Source organism: Chiloscyllium punctatum, chromosome 36 (genome assembly GCF_047496795.1).
Source record: "Chiloscyllium punctatum isolate Juve2018m chromosome 36, sChiPun1.3, whole genome shotgun sequence".
NCBI lineage: Eukaryota > Metazoa > Chordata > Chondrichthyes > Orectolobiformes > Hemiscylliidae > Chiloscyllium > Chiloscyllium punctatum.
In genome coordinates, this window is record NC_092774.1 from 55300125 (window position 1) to 55314427 (window position 14303).

General features: G+C 46.9%; 1 long non-coding RNA gene across 1 annotated transcript; it reads right to left on the bottom strand.

The window, feature by feature from the left end:
* Positions 1-875: 875 nt before the first annotated feature.
* LOC140460502 (uncharacterized) lies at positions 876-11274 on the bottom strand. Its single transcript, XR_011954126.1, has 2 exons — positions 10990-11274; positions 876-6057 (listed from the first exon to the last, which is right to left on the bottom strand). It is a non-coding gene; the product is annotated as an uncharacterized lncRNA (long non-coding RNA).
* Positions 11275-14303: the final 3029 nt, after the last annotated feature.

Sequence of the window (14303 nt, forward strand, 5' to 3'; positions counted from 1 at the left end):
AGAAATTATGGGCAAGTAGATAAGATGTTGTAAGGGGATGAAGTTAAGCTAGATACGCCTGTACAAACAGTAGGTATAAACATCTGCTTCCCACTTTTACAAAAACACAGGAACAAACCCCAATTAAAAGGGTCATAGGGATCAGAACGGCCTCGGGAAAGGCACAGATGAAGGGGGGAGATAATGATGAAGAAAGAATATGCCTAACAATGACCTACAGCAGGATGAGGTCAAACAGCCTTGTGAGGCCAGGAATAAGCATTTTGTCACAGACAAGGCCGGATAAGGCAAGAGATAAACAGGGGTAATGGGGGCCGGTCTTAGGGAAGTGGAGGATGTAAACAGGGGAGGGAGCAGTGTAAAACAATAGACATCAAATCATATAAATATTATGTATGAATTGAATTTGGTGTGTGTATGTCCTCTACCTTTTAGGCACTGGACATCGCACCCACTTGCAAGTGTAAAATAAATGGCACTACTGATTCAGATCTTGTCTCGGACTGAAAATATTGAAGTGGAGTGGGCTTTGTTTCTCACAGGACCTATTTACGACAGAGGTTTTTTTTGTGATGCAGCTGTAGTCTCCCATAGAGCCCTGAGGCTCAGGTTTAAATCCTACTGCTCCAGTATGTGGAAAAACATACTCAATTTTTTTCAGTCATAAGTCACACAACTATAGTCCAACACGTCTATTTGAAATCGCACCCGCTTGGAGTGTAGCCTCTTCATCAGGTGAAGACATGGAAAACAAAACATGCAGGAAAGAGAATTCAGATAAATGATCAGCCATGGATGGTGATGAAAGACAGAGCATCTCAACAGTCAATTACCTATTCCCATTCCTATTTCTGATCTTCTTCATACATGACAAGTTGTATATTTTCCAAACATTAATTTTATTTCCATGGTTTGAAAATGCATATTTAAGAATGGTCAGTTTATTCTTTCTCACTTGGGCACATTATGACCCACAACTATTTAGATACCACTGTTAATATCATAGCCCGTCTCATGAGATATCAGAGGAACAATTCATAAACAAAATTTGACACTGAGTCACTCGAGTAGACACTTGAACAGAGAAAGCTCCCGACAGATTTTGGGAATCTTAAGGTTATTGAAGTGAAATGTTAAGAGCAGGTGATCATCCCCAATAAGGGAATTCACCTGACTGACCTAATTATAATCACCACAGTATCCAGTGCTACTCTTCACCGAACACTGATTACTTTCCTTTTCAGTTTAATGATCCAACTATATTTTGAATACCATAATTGAATCTGACTCCAACACACTCTCTTGCAGACCATTCCAAAGGTCGAAGATTTTCAATCATTAATGAAATATGTTCTAGATCTCTCCCAAAACACAATTCAAATGGATTTTACTTCAAATCATTTGCATTAAGTTCTTCACATGGACAAATTTGCAGCTTAGAGCATTTGTTTTTGTTTAAATTTTATATCATATTGAGGTGGCACAGTGCTTGGCATTGCTACCTCACAGCACTAGGGACCCAGGTTCAATTCCAGCCTCAGGTGAGTGTCTGTGTGGGGTTTGCATGTTCTCCCTGTCTGCATGGGTTTCCTTCCACAGTCCAAAGATGTGCAGGTTAGGTGGATTGACCATGCAAAATTGCTCTGTGATGTGTAGGTCATGTGGATTAGTCATACTAAATGCAGGAGAACGGGATGATCCTGGGTGGGATGCTCTTTGGTGTGTCAGTGTAGGCTCAATGGGACAAATGGCCTCTTTCTGCACTGTCGGGATTTTATGTATCTCTGTCTGATTTCTTGCACATGCTACTTTCAGAAAGGGACATTTTACTGTCATGTTCAGTACTGCAGTCTCTATATTTTCATACATACCTCTAAATTAGGTTTGAATGAAATCCCCCCATTTCACTATTTTAGCTGCAATTCCCCCACCCCTTCCATTCCTTATTCATTTTTCCATTACCTGTGTTATGATCCCCTCCTCTTTATATATATTATTGTAGACAGGCTAAATCTAGTTACCATGTCTCTAAAATAGGAGATGAAATATGATCGCATACTTTGAGTCCATTACTACAGCTTGTTAAGGTCTCTTGCCAAAGAGAACTCGTAATCCTGCATCCTTCGGTAGGATTATATTCGGATATCTGGTCAGCATGGATGAGTTGGATTAAATGGTCTGTTTCCGTCCTGTGCATCTCTATGACTATGACTATCGAATAAGGGCCAGGAGCAGGCAGGTGGGACTAGTTTAGTTGGGGATCATGTACTGAACGGTCTGTTTCCAGGCTGTATGACTACACAGCCTTGAAGGAATGGGGATCAATCCCAAGGAGATATTAAAGGTCTCAATCACCACCTTAGGCACATGTGTGGACACCTTCCAGATAACTGAGAGCAGTGGGGCACTGTGAAGTTCAGTAATTCAGTTAGCCAGCAAGTTCTCTTCGGGAGACTTGTCTCGAGAAAGGAAGCGGTTTCCTGTCCCATCAACTGGATTGTGGATCAGTTTGGAGCAGGTCCTATATCTCTGACAACGTAGGTGGACAGAGTCGAGAGTGTGGTGCTGGAAAAGCACAGCAGGTCTGGCAGCATCCAAGGAGCAGGAGAATTGACGTTTAGGGCATAAACCCTTCATCAGCAATGAGGCTTGTGGGCCGGGAGGGCTGAGAGATAAATGGAAGGGGGGGATGGTGTTGGGGAGAAGGTAGCTGAGAATGGGATAAGCAGATGAAGATGATTGGTCGGAGAGGAGGGTGGGGTGGATAGATGGGAAATGTCATGGACAGGTCAGGAGGGTGAGTGGAGGCTTGGGGCTGTGATAAGGTGGGGGGTGGGGAAAGGAGGAGGAGGAGGAGGAGGATACACGAGGAAACTTTTGAATTCCACATTGATCCCATGTGGTTGCAGGGTCCCAAGGTGGAATAAGAGGTGTTCTTCCTCCAGGCGTCAGGTGGTAAGGGTTTGGGATGGAGACAGCCCAGGACCTCAATGATCTTGATGGAATGGGAGTGGGAGTTGAAATGTTCAGCTTTGCGGAAACTTCCGATCACACGTGAATCTTTCCTGTCAGTTTAATTTGGGAACACTGTCAGGGAGATGGTGTGCCCATTGTTTGTGGGCGGCACGGTAGCACAGTGGTTAGCACTGCTGCCTCACAGCGCCAGAGACCCAGGTTCAATTCCAGGTTCAACTGACTGTATGGAGTTTGCACGTTCTCCTCGTGTCTGCGTGGGTTTCCTCCGGGTGCTCCGGTTTCCTCCCACAGTCCAAAGATGTGCAGGTCAGGTGAATTGGCCATGCTAAATTGCCCGTAGTGTTAGGTAAGGGGTAGATGTAGGGGTATGGGTGGGTTGCGCTTCGGCGGGGCGGTGTGGACTTGTTGGGCCGAAGGGCCAGTTTCCACACTGTAAGTAATCTAATCTAAAGGGCAGTGGGGTTTGTGGGTGTCCCAGAGTGGTTCTCGGAAACAATCCACAAGTTGGCGTCCTGTCTCTCCGACGTAGAGAAGACCACATTGGATGGAATGGATACAGTGGATGACACTGGTGGAGTTACAAGTAAATTTCTGTCAGATGTGGAAGGATCCTTTGGACCCTTGGATGGAGGTGAGAGGAGTGGTATGGACACATGTTTTACACTTCCTATGGTGGCGGGGAAGGGGCCGGGAGTGGGGTGTGGGCTGGTTGTGGGCGCACGGACCTGATGAGGGAGTCGCAGAGGAAATGGCCTCTCTGGAATGCTGGTAGGGGTGAGGAGAGAAAAATATACTTGGTGGTGGGGTCCGTTTGTAGGTACCAGAGGCTGATGTGATGTATCCGGAGGTTGGTGGGGTGGAAGGTGAGGACGGTTAGGGGTGGGTTCTGTCCTTGTTCCGTTGGGAGGAGTGGGGTTCAAGGGCGGTGTTGCAGGATGTGGAGGAGATGTGCTGGAGGGCATTGTCGACCACGTGGGAAGAGAAATTGCGAACTTGGAAGGAGGAGGCCCTCTGGGATTTTCTACGGTGGAATTGGTCATCCTGGGAACAGATGCGGTGGAGGAATTGGGAATAAGGGATTGTGTTTTTACAGGAGGTGGGGTGAGAGGAGGCGTAATCTAGGTAGCTCTGGGAGTCGGTGGGCTTGTCGTAGATGTCCACGGTTAGTCAGTAGCCAGAGAAGGAGAGGTCATGGAAAGGGAGATGGTCCAGGTGAATTTGAGGTCAGGGTGAAAGGTGTTGATAAAGATGACGAACTGTTCAAACTCCTTGTGAGAGCATGAAGTGGCACCAATATGGTCATCGATGTACTGGAGGAACAGGTGTAGCTGAGGAAAATGGACTGTTCCACGTACCCGACAAAGAGGCAGGCATAGCTGGGTCCCATGCGGGTGCCCATGGCTACCCCTTTAGTTTGGAACATTGGTTTGGATGCCATCTGAGGTTTGTGTGGATCACTTCAGTGGGAACGTGCAGTCCCGGGCTCAGTGAGCAGCACTGCAAGCAAAGCTCACAGAATCCTACAGGGAAACAGGCCCTTCAACCCAACAAGTCCCCACCGACCCTCTGAAGAGTAACCCACCCAGACCTATTCCCCTACCCCATTAGTCTGCATTACCCCCTAAACAATACACTGCACCTACACATCCCTGAACACGCTGGGACAATTGAGCTTGGCTAATTCACTTGCTCGTGTTTGGATTGTGGGAGCACCCAGAGGAAACCCTTGCAGACATGGGGGGAGAATGTGCAAACTCCACAAAGACAGTCTCCCTGAGGGTGGAATCGAACCCCAGTCCCTGGCGATGTGACACAGTGGCACTAATCACTGAGCTACTGTGCCGCCCGTGAGCCAACCTGGGGTTGGTGGAAGATGGGAGGGGTGTGGGGGTGCTGTCTAGCAGAAAACAAAGACTGACACTCCCACTGCACCCACTGTCAGAACAGGCAGGAGGTTCAGTCCTGGGGGTGACCCACATCAGCGTCGCCGGCGGAATCTGCTGGTGCCCCCTCTGGTGTCTCTGCAAGTTACTGTACGACGTGAACCTCCGCCTGCACTTGGGGCAGGCAAACGGCCTCTCCCCGGTGTGGACCCGCTGGTGCCTCAGCAGGTTGGAGGCCTGGGTAAAGCCCTTCCTGCACTCAGGACAGCTGAATGGTCTCTCCCCCGTGTGGTCCCGCTGGTGGTCCAGCAAGTCAGAGGAGCGTTTAAAGCCCTTCCCACACTCAGGGCAGGGGAACGGCCTCTCCCCGGTGTGGACATGCTGGTGCCTCAGCAGGGCAGAGGAATTACCGAAGGCCTTCCCACACTCAGAACAGCTGAAGGGCCTCTCCCCAGTGTAGACCCGCCAGTGGGCCAGGAGGTTGGAGGATTTGCTGAAGGCCGTCCCTCACTCAGGGATGGGGAAGGATTTCACCCCAGTGTGGACCTGCTGGTGGGCCACGAGGGTAGAGGCCTGGGCAAAGCTCTACTCACACTCTGGGCAGGAGAATGGTCTCTCTGCTGTGTGGACCCACAAGTGGGCTGGCAGGTTGGAGGAGCGGGTAAAACCCTTCCTGCACTCAGGGCAGGGGAATGGCCTCTCTCCGGTGTGACTGCACCGATGAGTCTCCAGAGGAGACGGGAAACTGAAGCATTTCCCACAGTTGCCACACTTCCACGGTTTCTCCATGGGGCAGGATTCCTCAGGTTTCTCCATGGCTGAAGCTTCAGCCACACACAAACGTGTGTCTTGCCCCTCCCCAGTGTGAATGCCTCTTTCCAGGCCGTATAACTGTTTCTGGCTCCACACTCAGTGCACTGCAACAGTAGGGTCTCTCCTCCAGTCCCACTGATGCTGAAAACGTTATGAAACAGGAACCAAAAAGCATCGCTCCATCTCACAGAATCATAGTTGAAAATCTTTGCTGTCCCGATGGATTGAGTGACTGTCAGACATTGATGTGAAAATGATGACTGCAGATGCTGGAGATCAGAGTCGAAAAGTGTAGTGCTGGAAAAACACAGCAGGTCAGGCAGCATCCGAGGAGCAGGAGAGTCAAGATAAGCTGTTGATTTTGAAACTTCCGTCTTCAGGTAGTCTGTAAAAAGAGATTACAAAAGTCATCATTGTCAATCCGGGGGGAGGTGGGGTCGGAATGAGACAACAAGGTATTGACACCAACACCAGAAAGAAACTGAACATAGAGACATGGCAAATGTTAGTGGCAAGCCAGAGTCAGAGAGAGACACAGCACAGAAACATACCCTTTTGTCCAACTCATCCATGTCGACCAGATATCCAAAATTAATCTAGTTCCATTTGCCAGCATTTGGCAATAACCCTCTAAACCCCTCCTATTCATATACCTATCCCGATGCCTTTTAAATGTCATAATTGTACCAGCACCCACCAATTCCTCTAGCAGCTTTGTACACACACCACCTTCTGCATGAAAACTTGCCCCTTAGGTCCGTTTCTAACAAATTGCTCTCCATCTAAACCCGTAGCACTATAGCAATCCCAGTCTATGTTTGAAAAGTTAAAATCCCTAACAATAACCATCCTATTACTCTTACAGGTAACTCAAATCTCCATACAAATTTGTTTCTCAATTTCCCATTGACCATGAGGGTGTCTACAACACAATCCCAATAAGGTGATCATCCCTTCCTTATTTCTCAGTTCCAACCAAATAACCTTCCTGGATGTATTCCTAGGAATATCCTCCTTAAGTCCAACAGGAATACTATCCCTTATCAAAAACACCACTCCCTCTCATCTCTTGCCTCCCTTTCTATCCTTCCTGTAGCATTTGTATCCTGAAACATTAAGCTGCCAGTCCTGCCCATCCCTGAGCCACGTCTCTGTAATTGCTATGATAACATATCCCATCTTCCTAATTATGCCCTGAGTTCAACTGCCTTCCCTGTTAGGCCTCTTGCAATGAAGTAAATGCAGTTTAATTTGTTAGTCCTACCTTGCTCTCTGCTTTGTCTCTTCCTGACCTGACTGTTTGACTCACTCCCTTTCCCAACTGTACCAGTCTCAGATTGATCTCTTTCCTCACTATTTCCCTGGGTACCTCCCCACGCACTCACCTTGATAGTTTAATTCCTCCCGAGCAGCTCTTGCAAATTTTCCTGCCAGTATATTAGCTCTCTTCCAATATTCAGGTGCAATCTATCCTTCTTGTACAGGTCACATCTATTCCAGAAGAGATTCCAATGATCCAAAAATGTGAACCCTTCTCCCATGCACCAGCTCCTCAGCCATGCATTCATCTGCTCTGTCCTCTCTATTCCACCCCTCACTAGCTCATAGCACTGGCAGTAATCCAGATTTTTCTTGACTCTAGGACCACTTTTTAAATTTGTGTCTGACTTTCTACACTTTCCCTTCAGAATCGCATCCTTTTCCCTTCCTATGTCATTGGTTCCAATGTGTACAATGACCTCCAACCAGTCCCTCTCCCTTTTGAGAACATTCCGCACCCTCTCGGAGACATCTTTGATCCTGGCACCAGGGAGGCGACACACCATTCTGATTATTCGCTGCTAACCACAGAAGCGTCAGTTTGTACCTCTGACTAGAGAGCCCCTTATCACAATTGATCACTTGGAACCCGATGTTCGCCTCATTGCATGAGAGCATGTCTCGAGACCAGAAACTTGGCTGTTCGTGCTACATTCCCTGAGAGACCATCACCCCTACATTTTCCAAAACAGCAGACTTGTTTGAAAATGGACAGCCACAGAAGACTCCTGCACTACCTGCCTACCTTTCCTGGAGTTAGCCCATCTCCCTGATTGTAGCCGCGGCTTTTTCCCCTTCCTATCATTGCCAAACCATCATACCCCAAGATCTTGTAAATTGCTCATTTGCAGCGACAGTTCGAGGTACTTATCCACGCGATCCAATAGGATTTGCAAGCAAACACATTTACTGCAGACATAATCACCAGTAACATGGATACTCTCCCTAATCTCCCACATCTGACAGGAAGAGCATATCACTCTCATAAAGGCCACCTTTGCTCCTTCACAATCTACAGACCCAGAAAAGAGCACCGTCTTTTTGCTCTAAAAAAGTGCTCCGGGCTAACACAGTACTTGTGGTTTATATTTTTAAAATTTAATCAAGAGACAGATGTCAGTAAAACATATAATCAAGAAAGAATCCACTCCATTCACGACTGCAGACTTACAGCTAAGTTACACGTTAAAGACTATACACTTCGCTGTTCCTGTTCTGTGAGCTCCCCCACACAGGTTCCTCCATGGTCAGCTGTGAATTTTGCTGTTCATTAACCTTTCCCAGATGCACTGCAATGTCCAGTAACTGTGCAGATTCACTTCAGTGTACATTTCTTTTTCTCTCTCCCTCATTGTGGACTCCTATCCATGCCCCTTATAAACCTCTGTAAGGTCATCTCTCAGCCTCCTCCGCTCCAGGGAAAACAGCCGCAGTCTTTTCAGCCTCTCCCTATAACTCAAACCCTCCAACTCTGGCAATAGCTTTGTAAATTATTTCCAAACTCTTTTAAAGTTTCACAACATCTTTCTGACATAGGAGACCAGAACTGAATGCAGTATTCCAAAAGTGGCCTAACTAATGTCATGTCCAGCCACAACATGACTCCCAACTCCTGTACTCAATGCTCTGATCAATAAAGGCAAGCACCACCAAACGCTTTCTTCACTACCGTGCCTACCTGTGACTCCACTTTCACAGAACTACAAATCTGCACTCCGTGGTCTCTTGATGCAGGAACACTCTCCACAGCCTTACCATTAAGTGTGTAAATCCTGCCCTGATGTGCCTTTCCAAAATGCAACACCTCACATTTATCTAAATGAAACTTTATCTGCCACTCCTCGGCCCATCAGCCCATCCATTCAATTCTAATTTAGATTGAACTTTCTTTCCTCTCTTATTTCCTAAACGCTGAAAATCTCCATCCCACATACTCTCCCTCCATTCTCACTTTGATGAACCTAATAAATGCTCATCCTGAAGGGTCTGGTTTACGCTGATTTACAGCCCACACTTGGGGGATCTAATTGAAACGTACAGAATACTGACTGGCCTGGACAGGGTGGATGTTGGGAAGATGTTTCCACTGGAAGGAGAGACTAGGTCCCAAGGGCACAGCCTTAGAGTAAAGGGAAGACCTTTTAGAACGCAGATAAAGGGGAAACCTTTGTAGCCAGAGAGTGCGAAATCTATGGAATTCATTGCCACAGAGGCTGTGTTGGGCAAGTCACTGAGTATATTCAAGACAGACATAAATAGGTTCTTGTGTATCAAAGATATTGAGTGTTGCGGGGAGAAAGCTAGAGAATGGGATTGAGAAACTTGTCAGCCATGATTGAATGGTGGAGTAGACCTGACTGGCTGAATGGCCTAATTTCTGCTCCTAGGTCTTATGGTCTCTTGCTGTCCTGGACATAGTGAGAGAGAACTGGGAGCAGGAGTAGGCCATTTGGTCTTTCAAGTCTGCACCAACATTGAACTGGATATGAATATAACTACATCTTGGTGGATAGGCTGGGAACTTTTTCATTGGAGCATAGGAGGTTGAGAGGTGATCTTATCAAGCTTTATAAAGTCATGAGGGGTATAGATGAGGTGAATGATGGGTCTCCTTTCCTTAGAGTGGGGCTTCAAGGTTAGGGAGCAAATTTTGAAGGTGAGTGGAGTAAGATTTTTAAAAGACATGAGAGACATCTTTGTTTTCCCATAGAGAACGGTTTGTGTGTGGAATGAATGTCCAGAGGAAGCGGGGATGCAGGTACAGTTATAACGTTTAAAAGATATTTGGATAAGGACATGAATGGGAAAGGTTTGGACGTGTTATGGACTAGGCCAGACCACTCAAAACATTCTTAAGCAGGCAGCGCAGACCGTAACTTTGCTATTTGTTTCAGTAAGTGCACAGTGAAAATTACCCTAGGTTAGCTAGGTTGACTACCAGGATTTAAAACAGATAAATGTATTCACAAGAATACAGAATGAAACACAAAGAACAGAATATAGAATACCCACAGAACTCAGTCTATCTAAACTAGACTTAATTATGCTGTTCCAAATGTACACAACAGTCCCAATAAACAAACCCTTTAAACATACAGTAAAACTGAAACAGAAGCTGACAGGTCAAAGTTAGAAGGGCAGAAGGAGAGAGAGTTCAACATCCTTTCTTCACACAGTCCACTGCTGAACTCACTCAAACAAGGCCTCAGCTTTCACGATAGATCACTCGTCTTTCATTATGCAGGTCACTTTGAAAACATAAAAGCTTGAGCCTAAAGTCTCATCTGTTGACATATAAGCAAAAAAGCCAACCAACACCCATTCCATTTCTGTGCTAAACCACCCATTTTGGAGTCCGGGGCCACTTTACCACCACTCTGAAAAAAAAACCCAAGGACACGGTATCCTTGAGAAGAAGGACCAGCTTTTAGAAAAAGGACCAGCTTTGTGACAGAGGGATATGGGCCAGACACTGGTAGATGGGATTAGTTTACCATGAGAACATAGCATGGACTAGTTAGACTGAATGGTCTATTTCTGCGCTATATGATTCTGCAATGGTCTCAAAACCATTTTCTTGCCTTCCCCATAACCATTCACTTCTTTGTTGTTCAAAAGTCAGATGACCTCAGCCTTGAATATATTCAATGACCCCCCCAATTACAGGAAGTCATCCCCATTTTTGAACTGAATTCCACTTGCTAATATACCACTTGCCTTGCTGACTGCTTGCTGCACCGGTCTGATGACTGGTGTAGAAGGACGCTGAGGTCCCTTTGTACATCCACACATCATTCCTGATGAAGGGCTTGTGATCAAAACGTCGACTCTCCTGCTCCTCGGATGCTGCCTGACCTGCTGTGCTTTTCAAGCACCACACTTGACTCTGATCTCCAGCATCTGCAGTCCTCACTTTGTCCACATACCAATATATTATCATTTAAACCATGCACCTCCTTTCTGCCTTTTTTTTTAAAGCAAGAGGCTTTAACTTTACCTTGTGGTACTGCATTTGCTGTGCGTTTGCCAATTGACACACAGACGTGAACCAACTTTTCCAGAGTCTGTCCCCTCCCTGGATTCACTCCCTTTCCCTTCAGTTCGTGCAAGTCAGCTACTGAATCCCAGAACGAAAAAGAAATGAAAAAGTGGGTGATAAAAGACAGTGCCGTACGCACAGATGTTGGACAAAGTTGCAGTCTGGGGTGAAGCTCAATCTTCATTCAAAGAGAGAGAGGAACAACAGCAGCTTCAGAAACTCACGGCCCAACTTCCGCGTTCAGACAGAGGCTGTTCTGAATGGCAGGAGGACCAGGCTCCTTCCGGTCCTCCGGGTCTCACCATTGGTCCTTCAGAAGAAAGCCAAGCGCCGTTTCCGCGGACAGCGACGAGCATGCTCAGTGCTTTTGCTGACACCGCAGTACATGCGCAGTTGTTGCTGACACCGCAGTACATGCGCAGTTGTCGCTCACACCGAGAAGCATGCGCAGTACGCTCTGTGGAGGTGCTGGCTTGACTGACAGATTTTAAGCGCCCAAATGTCAGTAGGAGAAAAAAAAGCTGCAGCCACAATTTTATTTTTCCCTGTGGCTCGACATTTTATTCCTTTTGAATTTCGTCCGGCTTTGTATGTCTTTTCCCCAGGGTAGAGGAAGTCCAAAACTAGACGGCATAGGTTAAGGGTGAGAGGGGAAAGATTTAAAACGGTCCTAAGGGGTAACTTTCATGTAGAGTGTGGTGTGTGTATGGAATGAGCTGCCCAGAGGAAGTGGTGGAGGCTGCTACAATTACAACATTTGAAAGGCATCAGGGTCAGGATGGGTATCTGAATAGGAAGGTGTGAGAGAGATATGGGCGAAATGCTGTCAAATGGGTCACTAGATCAATTTAGGATATCTGGAGGGGATGGGCGAGTTGGACTGAAGGATCTGTTTCTGTGCTGTATGACTCTATGCGTCTATTTCAATGCAAGTTTCAGAAACATGACTGCAGCTTTTCAAAAAAATAAATTAATATGCTTTTCGATGTTAACAATGTTTCTGAATATATCATTTTAGCTGTTCTTAATTTTAAAGATCAGCCATTTCTTGCGCACCCCTGTCTTCCAGGTAGAGTCATCACTATCGATTCTCTCTCTTTCCTGAGAAAGAGATACAGCAATCAAAGAGGGCATGAGAAAGTATGGAATGGAAGAAGGGGCGGAGAATGGACAGGGGAGTGGGGGTAGAGAGAGAGAGCGAGAAAATGACAGGGGACAGAGGGTGGGGTGCAGAAAATGAGGGGAAGAGAGAGAAGGCGGCTGAGCACAGATAATTGGTAGGTGCAGAGTGTGAGGAGAGAGAGTGGACGGGGACCAAAAGTTTGGGGGACTGACAGCACAAATCCCACCTTCCTCAGGACTGGTGTCAGTGTCTCATGAATTGGAACCCACTCCACCCACAGCAGACCTGAGGCAATTGTTTCTCAATAGATGCTTGGCTAATGCAGTAGAATCATATAATCCTGACAGGCCATTTGGCCCATAAAATTCATACTGACCTTCCAAACAGTATCCCATCCAGACCCACCCGTTTTTCCTGCAGTTCCCCATGGTTAACCGACCCTCAGTTGCACATATGTGGACACTTTAGCACGGTCGATCCACCCTGAACTGCACCCAGAGTTAACTCACGCAGACAGAAGGGTGAGAACGTGTTAAAGTCCACACAGACAGCTGCTCAAGAGTGGGACCGAACCCAGGTCCCTGACATTGTGAGTCAGTGGTACGAACCACTGAGCCACCGTGCTGCCCAGAGCTTTCATGTTCTGCTTTGTCCTAGTCGTTTCGAACTTCCCATGTGCCCTCAGCAGAGGCTATCGCCTCCTGACATTGTTGGACCACACCCACTGCAACCTCCCTTTCGCACTTCTTCAGCCCTGAGCACATCGGTTCCTGAATCCTGGCACCAAACAGACACCAATGCCATCTGTGCTCCTGCTGACAAGTGCAGAGAAGGGAGACCATCCCTGTCACTGTTCTGTCCCTTACCACCACCTCCCCCTCCCCAATGTTGTTTTTACTCCCACTGCCCAACCAGTTAGCTCCTACCACCTGCAGTCCTCTATCAGATCCCCTTTATCTGCCAGACCTGCACTTACACCCTCCTGACCCTGTCCACTGATGCAAACAAAAGGGAATGACCGTCTCCCAGAATAAAGTGCTTGGTTAACTTTCCCGCTTTACCCTCAACATGTCTGCAGCCTGGCTTCCAGCTCCATCTCTCTGAACAAATGTCCTCCAGGATGTGTTTGCCCTGGATCACAGTATCCAGAACCTCCCACCTTCTGCAAATTGAAAGACAGGCCCCACACTGCGCTCTCCTATGTGTGTTGTAGAACTGATAGCCAAGTACAGAACCCATGAGGATGGCCTCAACAGGGACCTTGGTTTCATGTCACACTATAAGTGACCCCACTCACACAGGCTTGTACCCCATTACTCACACACGTTACCAAGCATGCTCATATGCGAACACACACGCTCTCATGCACACACACACATCAGTTTATGGGGTGAAATTGCAATTGCAGCATTTTATTTGCAGATACATTATATTTTGTCAAAAAGCACACAATCTTCAGGCAGTCAATCCATGTGACATGTTATAAATCCCTACTTTGGAAACAGAACCAATCTGACTCAAGGTTGGGTTGCAGACAGACTCCAACATGAGTGAATCAGAGGGTTTTCTTTCACCAGAAAATGATTTCATCATTAGGTTCTGAACTCCAGATTTCTGACTGAATTCCAATTCCGCCATCTGCTGTGGTGGGATTCAAACCCAGGAGTCCCGAGGAGTCCCCAGAACTGGGTTGATAGTCCAGTCGATAATGGCACTTGGCCCTTGTTCCTTCAATCACCCTGTGATGGCACATGAACTCACTGGTGCCTCCGCAGGTTGGAGGAGGAGGTGACGCCCTTCCCGCACTGAGAGCAGGTGAGCAGGTACACCATGCTGTACCTGGTGTGGACCCGCAAGTGCGTCTGCAGGCTGGAAGAATTAATGAATTCCTTCCTGTGCTTGGAGCAGGTGATTGGCCGTTCCCTGTTGTGGACTCGCTGGTGAACTTCTAAAATCTCAAAACATATAATCAAGAAAGAACCTACTCTATTCACTACTGCAGACCTACAGCAAGGTACACATTAAAAACTATGCACTAATCTGTTCCTGTGCTGTGAGCTCTCCTACACATGTTCCTCCAAGATCAGCTGTGAATTTTGTTGTTTGTTAATTTTTTCAAGATGTCCAGAGATACATGATTTAAAAAAGC